The sequence below is a fragment of the Cheilinus undulatus genome, linkage group 20 (assembly GCF_018320785.1).
Source record: "Cheilinus undulatus linkage group 20, ASM1832078v1, whole genome shotgun sequence".
NCBI classification, from domain to species: Eukaryota; Metazoa; Chordata; class Actinopteri; order Labriformes; family Labridae; genus Cheilinus; species Cheilinus undulatus.
This window is the reverse complement of record NC_054884.1, coordinates 23464893-23480613: the sequence shown is the minus strand read 5'-3', so window position 1 is coordinate 23480613 and position 15721 is coordinate 23464893. Positions and strand designations below refer to the sequence as shown.

Below are 15721 nucleotides of genomic sequence, written 5' to 3'. Positions count from 1 at the left end.
TGGGCTGTCGCTATGGCGATGTCCACATTGGGGTGATGAGGGGGCGGAACGGAGGAAGGGGCAGCGTCGTGACAAGGACGGCAAAAAGAAAGCATCAGAGCGGATGCTGGAGGGAACATTATGCAATATTTTAATGACTGTTTACTTTTTACACTGACTGATACTGACAGATTGTGTCCATCTATCTATCTATCCATCTATCTATCTATCTATCTATCTATCTATCTATCTATCTATCTATCTATCTATCTGTCTGTATGTTATCCATCCATCCATCTATCTATCAATCATCATCCATCCAACCTACAATCATCCATCCATCCACCAAAACACTTATCACCCATCCATCCATCCATCCATCCATCCATCACCTATCCATCTATCATGCCTCCATTCATCCATCCAATATCCATTCATCCATCCACTTATTACCATCCGTCTATCATTCATCCATCAATCTATCATTCTTCCATCATCCCTCTATTCATCCATCCATTCATCCATAATTCATCTATCTATCTATCTATCTATCTATCTATCTATCTATCTATCTATCTGTCTGTCTGTCTGTCTACATGGAAAACTCTAAAATGCACATCCGATATATTCATCTATAAACAAACAAATCCAAATTGCCAGAGGATTTATAAAGGGATTTGGCTGGCATGCCCGTGCGCCTTTTTCCCAGCATCCTGAACTTCTGTCTCAGCATACAGTGTGTGTATCTGTGTGTGTGAGTGTGTGATCACACATCCTCTCTGTGACTGCTCCCTACAGCCACACACAACTGAGATCGCTCTGGCAAACCGTTGCACAAAGTGCTGTTTTTTTAAGGCCTGTATATGTATGTGTGACTTTTTGTGTGTGTGTGTGTGTGTGTGTGTGTGTGTGTCCACATCTTCAGCTAGTTACCATGGAAATAGGCCAAGCAGTAAGCACGCGGGGGAAAAGCCGAACCATGTGATTTCACTGAGAGACACACTGTGCCGCACTGGTTGAGAAAGCACACACAGAGCGACAGACGCGGCTGGCGAGTGATGATGATGTGTATTGATGCTGGAGAGTTCCTGGAAGCCAGAGTGAGTCAAGGCTTGAGTCAATCAAACTCCCTGACCCCGGCAGGCGTAAGGAAACCAGGAGCTGTGGTCGCCGTTCAGACACCACGCATGAAAGTGTTTGAAGCATGTGAGATGTTGGGGTGAGAACGCTGGTTTTACACACATCCACACACACATAATTGCTCCATGTGTATCGTCAAATCTGTGAAAATCAGCCCCTGCTTTACTCTGCTTATGGGAAAGTGACTTCACAAGGGTCATAGTCTGGCTGTAGTTTAAAGAAGTAGTTGACATGATTTCAAGAGGAAATTCCCCCAAATACTGATTCCCATTTCATTATATTTATGTGACAACATATCCACATAAGACGATCCATATTCTGAGGTGCAGATGGCCGAGCGGTGAAGTCACGTCCCATGTATACAGGCAGCCAAGGTTCAGGTCCTGCCTGTGTCACCTTTCCGGCACATCCCTCCCTCAATCTCTCATACCTGATTCCAACTCTATCCACTGTCCTCCCCTCAAAAATAAAGGCATAAAATGCACCCAAAAATATACATATATAAGATTATCGATATTGTAGAGGTATTACACTACTATGTTGTCGGTCTCTTTTCATAGATTTCTCCAAGGCCTTGGCCCCCTGGATCTTGTTGGGCCGTCTTAAAGCTACTGAGTTTTCAGAGAATGCTGTCAGCTGGTTTGCAAACTCTCTTACTGGCAGAATCCAGGCTGTTCAGTTTGACGGTGTTACATTAGGGGGTACCTCAAGTTTCAGTTTGGGGCCACTCTTATTTGCTATTTTTATCAACTGCTTTGGATGAAATACACCAAATGCTTCTTTTCATTTTCATGCCAATGATATGGTTATCTATTGCTGCATAAGTTTTTGCAAATTATCAGCATGCAATAAAATGCCAATACCAATAACTGGCCAAACACTGGCATCAATAATCACTAGGTCCATAATCGGTCAACCCCTAATTGGCAGATATTACCTTGAAAAGTGAAATATCGGTACCGGCAGATATGAACATTTTGGAACTGGACCACATGTTTTCTTGAAAAGAAGAGCAAAGAAAGGCATTGAAAGCTTTTCATTGCCAAAGGATGTTTTCCGCTCTTCTCCTGACCTGCTTCAGCATGAGTTGCAATAGTTACAGGCAGGATTTAGTTGTACTTTAAGCAAGTGAATACAATGGCTGCTAGTGGAGCAATTAGCCCAGATGTAGCTATAGAGGCAGTTTTTTTTTATCAGATCTAGACATTTCTTTATTAAAAGACGACCCCTATGAAAGCCATTCCAGGCAGAGGATATGGTTTTGCACTTTTCTGAGTCTTTTCCCGACCGGCCTTACCAAGAGTTTGATCCACCTAGTTTCACTGCTAAGTAGCCTGCCTGCCAAACTCATGTTACTCATGGGAGCTGCACATGCCTGCTATCTCATTTGACCTTGCATTCTGATCAGGGATGGGACCGATCCGATCCAATATCGGTATCGGGTCTGATATGGACATAATTAATAGATCAGATATCTGACTTACGGCACCGATCCAAGTGACCAATCATGCCATGAACGCACCGCAGTCTAACACAAGACAGTCTGTGTGTAACTGAGCTAGTATTAGTCAGGGATGTTCTTAGCGGTATAATTACCTAGTCAGGTTAGGGTAGGGTAATCGGATCGGAGCTGAAAAAAAAGGGAATCGGTGTATCCTTAGGTCTGATTGGCCCGTACTGAATGTGACAGACAGAATGTTCATCCAGTCACCTTGACAGAATTTTTTTCTTAAAAGTCCTGCCCTACCAAAACGCTGATCGCACTTATCCAGTCCAGTGGATATTTGAAACTGTCATTTAGATTTGTCAGGTTAGCTTGACTAGGCCTCTCTTTGCACCGGAGACATTCTTCACAATCAAAGGGCGTTTGAGTATGTATTGGTATCAGTGTATTCAAAAATCTAATATCGTGCACCCCATTCCAAAGTTTTACAAAATCTACATGTACTTCATGAGACCTAGGTTCCCAACCTGGGGTCCTGGTGCTGAGGAAGACATGCTGAGACGCAGTCAAAACAGGAAGCAAATGAGCAGCAAATCAACCTCGATAGTCAAAGTAACATGCTGTCTGCATGTTGTTCTATTTATTTCCATGAACTTGTGAACCCAGCTGCTCTGTGCTCTGCTGCACTCCACTTCAGAAATGGGCCCAGTTGGCGTGGGTGCACACTGTCAGCTGGAACAAAACAGTGGTGTGGACGGGATGCTGCAGACAGTGACCCTGTGGAAATTGTGGGTAAGTCTGATATTAGTTAATCGATTCACTACAAGAAGATAAAACTGACTGTATACAGCATGCAAAAAAAAAAAAAAATCTGATACCAAAACTACAAAAGGAAATGAAAAAGCATGAGTTTATCCTACACAACTCAAGATTTCATTCATGGGTAAAAAAACAGATCAGTTCCAGTTAATATTTTAATGGATGTGTGTGTCATTGTGACAGCAGATGATTGCATGTGGATCAATAAGAGTCATTGAGTGCACAGCTGGGAGCATTGAGGACATACAGCTGTTTTTATGATTCCATTGTACTCCCACCACTGCTGTTACTGCTACTACTACAGCATTTCCTACACCGCCTTTTCCTTTCCCTAACCCACAGCTCTATTCTTCCTCTGTCACTTTCTTTTCTGTCTTTTCTTAGATCTCTTTGTCTGAGCTTATCAAGTTTTCAAAGGAGCTAAACAGAGGACAGAATCAGAGGGATTCCTCATGTCTCAGATTTGCTATTGTCGAAAAAATGACAATACACATGCAAAACAATCTCACCACAGGGTCCATTCATTAGTGTGTTCTGCTCGCATTACTTGATCTCCCTCTGCAGGCTAAATTCTGGTTTTATTTTTGTGGAATTAAAACAAATATTTTCAGTTTTATCACTAAATACCTTTGTTTAGAAAAAGATACATCTAACATTTATGGTAGAATGTCTTATTTTGTGTCCGTTTCTGAAACAAAAAAGACCTTGAAGCTCTTTATAAAACACAAGAAATGTGTGCATATGCATACAAGTTTGGAAATATTCACTATCAAATATGGAGCATTAATTGAATACAGCTATCTAAGATGATTTAAAGTGAAAGGTGTGCTGTGGTCTGAAGAGTCCACATATCAAACTGTTTTTGGAAAATAATAACACTGTGTCCCCCAGGCTAAAGAGGAAAAGGACAACCCAGATTGTTATCAAAATACCAGAATCTGCCAGAATACCAGAATCTGTTTTGGTGGCCCAAATGTGCCCATGGCACATTTGTGGCACCAAAACTAGAAAAGCACTCGGACAGCGCAGACCTCCGCCATTAGCCCTATATCCCAATAGTGGAGAATCCTTTCAAAAATTCCCAGATCCGTCCCGATGTGCCCCCCACCACGGCATTTTACTCCCTCCCCGGAGGGGTGGAAACACAGTGAGGCAAAGCACTGGCTTCGCTACAGGTGCCAACAGATGCATCCATGGTCTCACCAGACAACTGGAAGTCATGGCAGAGGGTGAATATTCCTCTATTCCTCCCAGCATTGTGAGTATTCTTGCTACAATTCGCTGTCTTTCTCTCTGTTATGCTCCGACTCGTCTCCTTGACTGGGCATGCATCTTTCAAACTCTATAAACTCCAAAACTTTGAATAGAAACACACCCAAAAACTGCTGCTGGGATTGATGTTACTCATGTCTGCCATCTCCTGGTAGTAAAGTGGTAACAGCGCAGACCTCCGCCATTAGCCCTATCTCCCAGTAGTACAGAATCCTTTAAAAAAAATCCTGGATCCAGATCTCTGTGATCTGGATCACTCCCAAAATCTAATCACTTCTTCCTTATGCCATTTCTGACATTTCCTGAAAATTTTATCAAAATCCGTCCACAACTTTTTGAGCTATGTTGCTAACAAACTAACAAACAAACTAACCAATGAACAAACCCACCTGATCACATAACCTCCTTGGCGGAGGTAATAATGACATGTACATAAAGGTTTGGGGCATTTGGATTTCTCCAGGGATGTCCCTGCTCATTCCATCCAGACAATACCAGACCAGATTAAAACTGTGTGACTTCACTGTAAAGAGTGTGGGCATTAGACTGACCTGCATGCAGCCCAGACCTGTCTATAATTAAAAATGTATGGTGCATCATGAAGCACAATACTCCAACAATGATTGTTTTCAGTCCCCAGGTGATGTCAAAGTGTTAGTGGAGAGGGTGATGTAACATAGTGGTAAACATGCTCTAGTCCCAACTTTTTTGGAACATGCTGCAGCCAGCAAATTCAGAATGTGTGAATATTTCCAAAAAAAAAGAGTCAATATCCTGTCTATGTGTTGTATTTGGCTGATTATGAGCCGAAAAAAATTGCACATTTAAACAGTGTCCCAGCTTTTTTTGAATTGGAGTTTGCATCATGATATTGCTATTTTGCAATATATCAATTCATGTACAGCCCAAGTTTTCTTTACTATCATAGTGGCCCGTGTAAGAAAAATTGTGTGCACCTTGTGCTGTCTGCTGAGGTTGTCAAAATAAGATTAAAATCCTGGTATTCCACCAATGAAATCATTTATACATTGTTCTTTTAGCGAGAAAACTATGTGTTGACCTATTTTCATAGGGTTTTATTAATGAAACATTTATAATCAATGTCGATTTTTTACAACAACATGGCACTTTTTTTAAAATTCAAATGGTTCTAGGGGGCTCAGCTTTTCTTAGCTACAAGTAGGGGGGCTCCATGGAAACAAGGTTAGGAGCTGCTGAAATAAACTACCACATAGCTCAAACACACCTGTATTTGCATCTCTGCAAGCTTTTTAACCAAAACAGCATAAAAGATCAGCATCTTACTGACTCCTCTTAAGTCTTATTCATTCCTTTGTTCTCCATTTTATGATTCAATTTATCCCTGTCAGCTGAGGGGAAAACACTCCAAGCATCAAAAGCTGGCCTTAGAGATTGAAGGGACTAAAACGCTGTGAATGACAGCGTGTCTGTCTGCTGTGGGTCAGTGTGGCTCGGTGACAGTGACACTGGTGTCATGCAAGCTGAACAAAGAGCTGATACTGTCCCTGAGGATAATAGCCTGTCTCTCACTCTGCCTCCCTCCCACTCCTGCAAATATAAAGCCCAGAAGTATATTTATATATATCTCTGTGACGGAGAGAGAGAGAAAGTCTGGAGCTGTTCTTTCACCAACTCTTCTTTCTGTTTCTGTCTCCTTTGGCTGCACTTTCCTCTCTCTCTCTCTCTCTCTCTCTCTCTCTCTCTCTCTCTCATTCACTTCATTCCTTCTCTCTCTCTCTCTCCATCATTCACTCTCTTCCACTGACCTCTATTTTCCATTCTCATTCACTCTCTCCACTTCTTCCCCATTCATCTCTGTCTAATTCTTCTGTTTCCCAAAACTTCCCTTCAAAAGCATGTTCTCTCTCTCACAGACATGCAGTGGTTTCCCTCTAACTGGGTTATGTGTAACTTCAAATAGCCTTAGTCGACAATAGGGAGAGCCCAGAGTTCATCCTCCCCTCGGTGCTTCTCCTTCTCCTCCTTTTTCCCACTTTGAGTCCAGAGAGAAGGTGTACATGAGAGTGTGTTTCGATCGAGAGTGTGTGAACATACAATGGGCACACGTGCAGCTGCATGTGTGAGCATATTAGTGAGGCTGAGGTCTTTTTTTTGTGCAAGCTTCAAGGTCATTTCCTCGCTCAGGCTGCGTAACATTAAAGTATACATGGAAAAAACACGCATGTAATCGCATCGATGCACACAGAACACGGACACATGCACATGCACGCCATAACCTAGATGCAACCCATTATCAGCATGGCACACGTGCACAACCAATCCTATTAGTGGGAAATATAAAGGGGGTGAATATTTGCTTAATATTTAGGCTATTACATAACCAGCCTTATTTACGACGCATGCTGGGAATAATGTGAGGTTTTTACAGTTTGACTCAGAGAGCAGAGGAGGAAGATGAACAGGGGAGGAAGAGGAAAGAAAAGAGAGCTGGGGAGGGAAGAGGAGATGAAGGAAAGGTAGACATTGAAGGAAATGAACACAAAGGAAATGAGAGGGAGGTAAAGGAAAAGAGGGGGAGAAAAGGGACTTTAGAGGGGGAATAAAAGAAAATAGAAAAGAGATGAGGGGGAGAGAGAAGATTAGAGAAGAAAAGAAGAGGAGGGTGTTGTTATAAAGAAAATGGAAGGGACAATGTGTGATGGAAAAGAGGGGAAGGAGACAGGAAGAACAAAGGACAGGAGACAGACAATAAAGTTACAGGGAGAGGGGAGGAGAGGGGAAGGGGAAAAGGAGAGGGTGGAAAACGAGGAAAGGGAAGGAAAAGAGCAAATAGAGGAGGAAAGATCAACAAAGGAAGGAAAGTGGAAGAAAGGTGAAGTAAAGGTAGAGACATGGAAGGAATTTAGGCAAAGGATGAAAGGAAAAAGAAAAGGAAGGAAAGAATGTTAAGGAAAGGAAAGAATGGGCTGGCAAAGGTAAGGAAAGGGAAGGAAATAAAAGGGAAGAATGTTAAGGAAAGGAAAGGTATGTTAGGGAAAGGAATGGAAAGAAATGGCAAGAAAGGAAAGGAAAGGAAGGTGGAGGAAAGGAAATTAAACTTAACTAAAAGGAAAGGAAGGGATAGGAATGAAAAGAAAAGGAATGGAAAGGAATGTTAAGGAAAGATAAAGAATGTTAATGAAATGTATGTTAAGGAGAGAAAAGGGGTGTTAAGGAAAGGAAAGGAAATGCAATTAAACAAAAAGGAAAGGAAGGGATAGGAATGGAAAGGAAAAGATTAGAAAGGAATAGGATTGAAGGAGAGTCATGGAAAAGGAAAGAAAAGGGAAAGTAATGGAAAGGAAAGGAACGTTAAGGAACGTTAAGGAAAGGAATACAAAGGAAAAGATAAGAAAGAAATGGGACTGAAAGGAGTGGAATGAAAAAGGAAATCAATGGAAAGGAACATTGGAAAGGAAAGGAGAGGACAGGAAAAGAAGCAGGGGAGGAGATGAAGGCAAGATAGAGACTTGGAAGGAAAATGAGAGAAATAGAGACATGCTGAAGAAAATGAAAGAGAAGAGGAGAGTTGAAAAGAAACAAAAAAAAGGTTAAGAGGAAAGAGAAAAAGAGGGGAGTGAGGAAAAAAGATGGAAAATGGGGAAAGCAGGAAGGTATACATACATGGACGGAGGGTTCCAGATCGAAACAAGAAGAGACAAAGACAGAGAAGAAGAGAACGAGAGAAAAAGACAGTAAAGTCAGAGGGGAAAGGAAGGAGAAAGAAAAAGATAGAATAGGACAACAGGGGAATAAATTGGACATGAGAGGAAAGCAAAGCCATGGAGTGAGAGGGAAAAGGCAGCAAAAAGGGAGTTAAGGAAAGAAAAAGAAGGCAGAGAAGGGGATAATGAAAGGGTAAAGGTGAAAGAGGGATAAGAAAAGAGGATAGGATAGGGGAAAATATGACATGGGAAGATGGGAAAAGGGACAGAGGGATAAACAAGAGGAGATGGGAAGCTTGGAAAAGAAAGATTGAAAGGAGCAAAGCACAGGAGGAAAGGAAAAGAAAAAGGAGAGGAAATAGAGGACTGAGACAGATGATAACTGGAAAGGAAAGGAGGCAAGGTGAGATGAAAGACAAGTTTAAGAATTAGTGAAGAGATAAAATGAAAGAAAAGTAGAGTAGATAGATAAAAAAGAAAAAGAGGACTGGAAATCAAAGCTGGTAAAAAAAACAGGAGAAAAGAGGAGAATATAGGGTTGCAAAGGTGGTAAAAAGGGGAAGGAATGGAGGGAAATAAGGACAGGAGGATAAGAGGAATAGGCTGGGTATTACATTGAATAAACATCCAAATGTAAAGAGAAACAGAGAAAGAGAGGTCAAAGGAGACGAGTGAGCATGCCTTCCTCTTCTTCTCCTCCATCTTCATCCTTGAAGATAATCTGTTCTTTCTTTAATAATCCCATACATGGACCGACCCTGACCACTGTGGCAAGAACTCTTTAAACCCAAACATCAACTCCCTGGGAACCACCCGAGACGCAAACCAGGATCCTTCACACATGACCACATCTACAAAGACATATTTGGAGGATTAGAACCAATTAAGTGAATTTTAGTAGAGTTTAATCAACTTATTATTTCTCCACATGATGGGCTGTCTGCAGAAAACAGGCATTAAGTCAATGAGAACTTGAGTTTTCCCACACATGCAGGATGATTTGGTGGCTATCCAGAGGTAAGAAGCTTGAATTTGGTCAAACAACTGAAACAGAAGAGGAAAAAGAGGCTTTTCATTAGGGTTGTCATTATACTGGGGAGGTAACGATACTTAAAAATCAGTACAATACGGAATTACGAATTTCAGTCAATTTGTCAAATACAAAAATGTTGCAATACTTGTTTTCAACCAGCAGAGGGTTAGGTTGCCATCTTTATTTGTTCGACATCAGACTCAGTTTCTTTGCACCTCAGCCGACACCACTTTAAAATACACACGCATGTTCAAATCAATCCTAAAATCCAATACTGTGGCATGTTTCATATCAGAAATTTAGGGAATTTCTACAACCCTAGATATCAGATAGTCAATCTGCAATACAGTGTAGCAAAGATCCAATTATATTGTTATCATATCAACATAAATAAAAATACTAAACAAACCATTTTGGCTAATTTGTTGCCTTTTACTTGTCAAAATTCAAGAATAATTGAGATCAGCTGATCCCACACAAGCCCTCATCAGCTGATGGTCAGCTGATTTGCTCTAAGCACGTTATTGGCCCATCACTCTCATGCTGCCTTATTTAAACTGCTCTTGCTTGGCAATGCTCTGCAAGCTAATCTCTCAACCCTCCTCCATCCCAGCTCCTCCTTCATTCTGCTTCTGACTTAATCAGTGCCATTCAGGTGTCATGGATGCCTGCTCTGCTTTGGGTTTTTGCTGCTTCTCTATCTGTCTTATCAGCATAGGAAGAGCAGGAGCGTGTTCTGTTTCCGCTTGATGCTTTCCATAGGCTCTTGGAGGGGCAGGGGGATCCCAGAACAGCCACAACATCAAATATAAAGAACAGTGAGAGTGCTCGTTAATGACAGCTAATAACGTATATTTATAGCTGCAGATCATGTGTGTTTCTTGACAAAGTGGTCAAGGTAGGGATGCACAATTTAGGATTTTTGCAGATATCAGATATGCTGATATTTACAGATTTATTTTGGCAGCTACTATTGATATTTGGTTGTAATTCAGACCTAAAACTCATCCTTGAAACACACAATCTAAAGTTTGGTGATGAACGAATTAACAGAATCCAGTCTTTTAAGCAAACTTTGAAATAAAATGCATAAAGAAAAGGCTTTAGCTGGTGTAGGTCTGTTGGTCCAGCCTCAAATTCCACTAACTTATTTATTAGTACAGTCAATATTTACAGCTGATATATCAGATTTTTATATTTATACACCTACTGGTTGGAGATATCAACAGAAATTCTAAATCTACTAACACCAATAATGACTCATATCATTCCAATGAAATTGTGCATCCCTAACAAACATATGCAAAGCATTTGTGTGAATTCCTAACAATCACATAATTATTGAGCTGAGAAAACACACACATACTCTAGTTTAAAAAAAAATACAGATACTAGGGATGCACAATATTGGATTTTTGCTGGAATTTACAAACAACTTTAAGCTGATACTGTTATAAATAGAGTTCAGACCTAAAATCTTCTTCCTTAAAAGACACTATTTGAAGTTTGAGGATGAACAAATGAACAAATTTTAATCCATAAAACACAGTTTAAAGTGTAAGGTAATGATGATATTAGCTAACATCTGCCAATACCAATGTCACACTGATAATATTGTGCATCCCTGACAGATACTAACGTTTTCCATGTTTCCATGTTTTTTACTGTGCCAACAATCTCACACATTTGACCAAGAAAACAGATCAGAGTTTGTCCAACAACTGACTTCCTCTGCCCAGTAAAAAAAAAATCTCTATTTGATTCAACAGTTAGGCATACTAGACGCCAGCATTAGACAACAGATAAACGTAGGGTACTGATATCTGTTCATATCACATTACTCACTGATGTTTGGCAACAGAGCCAATATTGACTAATAAGTCGGCTAAATGGCTACATTCAGATAGCAAATCAGCTGGCACAACATTTATGAGTCAGTTGAACTAATTATCAATCAAACTTGATAAACACTGGTGGTAATCCCGGTCAAATGCTCCTTTAGAACTGTTATGAAGCCTCCTGCCATGAGTAGCCGCTGTAGCTTCAGTTAATGGCCACTGTCTTCCTGTCAGAGCTGTTCCCCAGCTCTTTGCCAGTCATAACCTGAGAAGCTCAGCGGTAGCTTAGCATTTCGGATGTTGTAAGACTGTTTCGCATGTCGGTATGGCAGTATTATGAATTAGAAAATTAAATCGTATGAAGGTAGTTAAGGGTTTTACTCACGTGTAACTATTCAAACAAAGTGATGACATCAAATTAAGCTTAATATTAATCTTCAAAGAGGAACAAAGACTGGTGGAGCTAGCTGCTAACTTTAGCCAGGCTCTACTCAGCTCACTGACACAATGACCCTGTGATGAATTTGATTGTTTTCTCTGCCTTTTCTTCACTTTAGACTCATCAGTTAAACACAATTTAAAGTAGAATTAAGCCAAATGGGGAAAATAGCAGCCTGGGAACATCCTTTTCCCTCATTCCCAGCTCAGAAGATAACCTGATCAAGTGTAAAGTTCCCTAGATAGTTCCCAAGGTACCGTACACTGCTTAAAATTCCTGATTGGTTTTAGAATCCACGTAAAATGTTCTTTCACTACAGTTAGGCTTATCGGGGTTAAAGTCTATTTTGTAGCAAGATAAAAGAAAAGTGAGTTTCCTGCCTGAGGCTAAAGCCTGTAAAACATGACTACTGTACCAAAGCTAAAGCAGTAGGTTATAAAATATGGAAAGCGTAGCGTATAAGGACATGTCATATTCAATAAAGAGCAAATATAGGCATTTTAGCAAGTGTGTTAAGCCAGTATGAGACAACACAGATACATGCATATACATTAATGCCAACATTAACAAAATAACAACAAAAAAATGAAAGCGGTAAAGGAAGCAAAATGCACCAACTTTGGGGGTGTTTTGTCTCCAAAAACTAAAACTAATGATAAATCCAGCTTAAATGTCAAGGCCACAGTTCAGTGTGCAGCTGTAGCTTTGTGTGCTCTTAGAAGTGTGTTTCTTTGTGGAGACACTGAAATGTGCTGCATGGCATTTAATCAGCCTACAATGGGGAAAAACTGCTGTCTCCATTATCATTTTAGGGGTAAGTCTTGGTTTGAGGATAATTAATGTTTATGTTTAAGCATGTTTGGTGTCTATTAATGTTAGTTTGAAGCTTAAGAAGGCTCTGAAAATGAAATGACCTCACAGGCATGGCATAAACAAAAGTGTGCTGCTGCTTAATGAGGGGAGAGCAAGTACCCTATTTTCCCCTTTTTTTTGTTAGTATTCACGTGTGAGAGCGCGCGTGAGGCAGGCAGCGGAGGGCTGTGTCACCCCCCCCCCGCAAATGTGACGGCACTGTACGCTGGCGGTGATGCGGGCCCGGTAAGGGGCCAAAGTCATCAATCACGCGGATCGAAACCGCAACGTTAAATCAATAGCGGCCCCCGGGAGCGATGACAGCGGCGCGTGAATCCGCCTCGGTGAAAGGCTGCGGTCTCTCGGTCATCCATCAACAAGTCCACGCAGGGGTACAGTAAACCTAAACACCGCGCGAGGGCAAAAAAAAATATATCACGCAGTACAGGACAAGAGCCACGCGCGCAGTAGTGGCATGTGAGCCTGAACAACAACACCTGTAACTGCAAACAAAGAGCTGTGATGAAAACTTGCTGTTGTCTGTTGGAGCAGCAACCAGTGAGGAGCACGAGGAGAGTTGCTGCGTAGTGAGGCACGAGACCACTGATGAAACACTGAAACTGACAGGACAGAGAGCAACAGCGTGAAAAAAACCTGCACGCGAAACAAACGCTGCGCGTGCTGCTGATGAAAGAGAGGATGACAATGATGGACACGACAGAGGAAGATGACAGCCATCCTCCGATACTGAACACATCTGTTGAGGATCACATCTGGCCGACACGCTGACTTGCCCCCTCCTACATAAACCACACACACCTTCTTATGGTAAAGCCTACTCTCCTGTGCGAGCACATGCGCGTGCTCCCGGCCTCTCTGTCTGTGATGGAGCCCCATGTCAGTACGGATAGTGTGCAGGTTTTTTTTTACTCACCCCGGGTGCTGTCGCCGCCAGTCTCCGTCCGCTCGCGTGTCCTACCGTGTGATTTAACGGGAGAGAGGGCGAGCCGTGGGCGCATCAAGCCCCCACCAGCGCCATCCAGCGCTGCGGTCGCGGCACGCCGCTCTCGCGATACCGTGCCATCTTCCAGCTCTCCGGTAGAGAGTATGTGACGTAGCGGTTTTATCGGGAGGCTTGCTCAGCACGATGCCGCCGCCTTCTGGGCATAAGGCGAAAAGAGAAGATGAGGATGATGTCACCCTGTCGCTGCTCATATGGCCCCTAACCTGTTCTCTCTTTCATGTCTCTTTTTGTCTCTGCTGCTCTCTACTGTGAGGTGTCACCTGCTGTCAGTAACATATAAAGGACATCTGTTTAGCTGCTATCACCGGAGTCCTGCCTGCACCAGTTTACAGCTACTGCTATTCATAGAGCAGGTCATAGGGACATTGTTTAGTTGGCAATGATTTTTAAGACCACAGCTGAGATAAAGTCAGCGTGAGAAGTGAAAGCATGAAAGAGTCATGCAACAGAGCAGCTAAGTTATAAAAATAGATGCTTTGGAAAATATCCCTCAATGTTCTGCTCCCTGGAGTGAGATAATAACACTAATTTTACAAGCATGATGGGAAAATTGGAAGCTAGAGCCAGTGCTTGGTTGGGTTCATTTAGCCTGGCCTAACAATGAGACTGGAAAAACAGTTAGCATAGCTGGGCTAACTGCTTCCAGTAAAGAAACAGTCTGGCACAGAAGGTCCAAACTATGGCCTGAGGTCCAAATGCAGCCCATGGTACATTTCTAATTGTCCCAAAACACAATAAAATGAAATATGGCCCCCATTAGAACATAAACCTTGTGCTTAATTGTGTTCTTAGTTTCAGAACAAGGTGGTACTACAATGCCTACTCTGTAAGCAAACATTTTGACAAGAATTATTGTTGTTTTTTGTGATTAAATTGAGATAACACTGTAAATGGTAAACATATTGGCAAGCAAAATATCATTATCTTCTTTTATAAGGCTTTGATAGTGTACAGCAGCTAATGGCAGTACCCGTGGTGTTCCAGGGTGCTCAGGCCAACCAAGCCAAGGGGCAGCCGTCTCCAACAATCGGCATTTCAGTCAGTTGTCAACAAACGTGGCTGAGCTTAGCTACACAGAAAGGATTGCTGCTTTGTATCTGCTGTGACAAAGTGACACACAAATGTTTTCAGAACTTACCAGGAAATCTGACCTCCTCGCTCCCTGAAAAGACCTAATTTGCTTGAGTTCAGGTTTTTTTTACTCATTCAATTTGCGCAGTTTGCGCCATACATCTGTGGCCTTCAGGCTGCCCGAGGCAAATTCATATTTACTTGCTTCTTTACATGTAATTCACTCGAGCAAATGATTTTACTGGCGTTTAGTGTGAATATAACATTTGGCCAATGTTGTTGTATAACACAAGAAGAGACAGATTACAAAAAGTTGAATTACTTTGAACCATAAATAGCCAGATATTTATTTTCCTCTGGAAGCCCTCAGGTTTGCCATTCTAATAGTGCTACCCACACTTTCATAGCCTAAATGGATGCTTCTCTAGGGAGCCTGGATCTTGGGTGACTTTCCTGGAATTATTTAAAGATATAATTCACTCCAATAACTCCGACATTAAACATCTTTTTTTTTTTTTATCAATTTCTTATCTTTTTTGTATCGTTTCCAACACAAGTGGCTAATGCCATCCGACATATTGTTTTTTCACATGGGCAGTGACAACCAATGGCAGGCTGTTTCACTGTCACGCTGTGCTTTGCCAAACGATTTTTACTCTCAGCTATTCAGAGCTATTCAGGAGTCAGCCTGAGTACTGCATAATGTAGAGAAAGACAGACAGAGAGCCTGTAATGTGGCCCTATGCGTCTCTGCAGACAGGAACCTCTTTGAATAATGGCATAAATTTAGCCAATTCATTAAAGAGCAAGGACTTTTTTGTAAATATTTGAATATTTTGAAGATTTTTTTCAGATTTTTTTTTTTCACTTAAAAAAATCAAATGGCTTAGAGCTCAGAGAATTTCAATGAAACATTCTGTTTTGTTTTGTGTATGTGTGTGTGTGTGTGTGTTTTAAGATAGATTTTTTGGCTTTTATCCCTTTATTTAGAGTGGATTATACTATCAATAGAACCGGACACAGGGATGAAAAACCGGAGGAGAGACTTGCAGGGAAGGCCATAAGATGCCCCTAAAACATACACTTTTGGGCATTTTATGGCTTTGCTTATAGAGATGGACAGT

The 15721-nt window shown here is 41.5% G+C and overlaps 1 protein-coding gene across 2 annotated transcripts in view; it reads right to left on the bottom strand.

The window, feature by feature from the left end:
* Positions 1-13573, bottom strand: part of usp54b (ubiquitin specific peptidase 54b) — a 108347-nt gene extending 94774 nt beyond the window's left edge. For both annotated transcript variants that reach the window (XR_005993489.1, XM_041816126.1), the window contains exon 1: positions 13437-13573. The gene's annotated coding sequence lies outside the window, so the exon portion shown is untranslated. The remainder of the gene's footprint in view (positions 1-13436) is intronic.
* Positions 13574-15721: the final 2148 nt, after the last annotated feature.